Below are 2,500 nucleotides of genomic sequence, written 5' to 3'. Positions count from 1 at the left end.
TTGTTTTATTTATTCATTTGTTTTGTACGGACGGGAATGACCTCCACCAGTCAGAGGAGAGCAATCATAGGAACTATACTAAAAGGGGGAGGAGTCTAACTGCCAAAGTTCAGTCAACGAGATCAGGAGAGAAAAAAAATCCCTATTTCCAGCGTCGACGGACTGAAGCCTGGAGGGGGGGGGAGAGGGGGAGGTTCTCTCCTTTCTTCGAGCGGCCTTCTGTAGCCACCAGCGAGATCCGGGGTATCTCCCCCTCTTTTCCCCCCTCTTCCTTAATCCAGCAACTTGTGGCACTCTCGTGGCACTCTCCTAACAACTTCATTGGCACCGAAATGGTCCTCTTCCTCCTCCTCGTCCTCTTGCTCTTGCCAAACTAACACGCCTATCGTCTATGCCTACTGCTTCTCTCTTCAGTCGAAGTCTCCTGTCATCCCGAAGTCTCCTATACATTGCATTACACAGGCACGCCTATCGTCTACATCTACTTCTCTCTTCAGTCGAGTTTCCTATCATCTCAGAGTCTCCTATCTTCTGGATCTTATACATTACATTATGGAGGAGAAACAGGATGACAGGATGTCTTTCGGTCTGCATGTGGCAGGATACAGTAACAGTGATAATAGTAATAATAAAAAATAACTAACTAAATTAATGATGATAATAATAATGATGATAATAAGAATATGATAATGGTAATAATAATAATGATGATGATAACAATATAATCATGATAATGATAACAAAATGATAATAATAATAGTAATAATAATAATAATAATAATAATGATAATAATAATAATAATAATAATAATAATAATAATAATAATAATAATAATAAAAGTAAATAGACGAAAAAATAGAATATAATAAAAAAGGGACCCTGGTTCCGCAACAGACTTTTTTGATCAAGACATTCTGGACCCCTCCTGCCCCGGCCACAAACTGCCTTCACGCCCTCCCCTCCCCTCCCCTTCCCCCCTTTCCCCCAACTCCCTTTCCCCCTTTGCACCATCTTCTATGGGAGCGAGACCCCTTTCACCGAGGCTCTTTTCATCTCAGTTCCGATTTAAGCCCCCCGCCCCCCCACGAGCTCCCCGCCCCCTTTCGCCTCGGGCCTCTCCCTCCTACTCCTTCCGCTCCCCCCCCTTCCCCCCCTTCTCCGGCGTAACTTGGGGGGTCCTTATCGAGACGTGGGCTTTAAAACGTCCCTGAATCTACATAAGGAGCTATAAATCTACAAGACGAGAATACAACACAGGCCTACGAACCGGAGCGGTGATTGTTGCGATGCGCGGAGCGTGTTGTGAATAGGAACACCGGAACGGAAAAATGGGGAATACCGCAACGGAACGAAAGGAAGGCTGGAACGAAACGAAAAGGATTCTGGAACGGAACGAGTGATGCACTAACACGGAACGAAACGGCGGAATGGAATTAAACACTAGGCTAGAACGAAAGGAACACAGGAACGGAACGAAAGGAACACAGGAACGGGACGAAAGGAACAATAGAAAGGAACAAAAGGAACAACGGAACGGAACTGAAGGAACGCCGGAACGGAACGGTAGGAACAACGGAACGGAACGGTAGGAACACCGGAATGGAACGAAAGCAACACCGTGTGTATTAGGTCGTAGTGTCTTCTGGTTGTTGTAACTGACGGTGGATGTCCGTGGCGTGTCCGTGGTCGACCCCGTTCACAGGAACTATCACGACACTCCTTAGCAGGTTAAGCCACGGTGGATCGAGTTGTGGCAGAGTCGGTTTGGTACTGGATCGGACGCAGAAAGTTGTTTCACGTAGGAGTGGTGGTATTACTTTTTTTTTTTATAATATAGAAATCGAGTCACACACACACACACACACACACACACACACACACACACACACACACACACACACACACACACGCACACACACACAAATTTCTCTTTCTCTGTCATTATTTCTTTCCAATATTCTTTACATATATTACCATACGGGCATTCATATGTTCTCTCTCTCTCTCTCTCTCTCTCTCTCCTCTCTCTCTCTCTCTCACACATTCTCTCTTTCTCGGTCATTATTTCTTTCCAATATTCTTTACACATATTCTCATATGAGCATTCATATGTTCTCTCTCTCTCTCTCTCTCTCTCTCTCTCTCTCTCTCTCTCTCTCTCATACACATACACCTTCTCTCTCGGTCATATTTCCAATGTTCTTTACACATGTCCCCATATATGCATTCCCCATGTTCTCTCTATGTCTCTCTCTCTCTCTCTCCATCAATGTATGTGTGTATGTACAACACATCCCGGACTCTCTCCCCTTGGGCGCCGCTCCAAAGTACTCAAATGTAACAAGATAGCAGCTGTAAGCCTTGTGCCGAGTCCATCTGCCAGACCGCCTCCAGCTTTGCATGCGCTCTTCGTGTGGACGCTGGTGTATATATGTGTGTTTGTATGTGTGTGTGTGTGTGTGTGTATGTGTGTGTGTGTGTGTGTGTGTGTGTGTGTGT

This window comes from Oratosquilla oratoria, chromosome 9, assembly GCF_046742065.1.
Source record: "Oratosquilla oratoria isolate Oo_2021 chromosome 9, ASM4674206v1, whole genome shotgun sequence".
Lineage (NCBI taxonomy): Eukaryota > Metazoa > Arthropoda > Malacostraca > Stomatopoda > Squillidae > Oratosquilla > Oratosquilla oratoria.
This window is presented reverse-complemented; position numbering follows the sequence as displayed.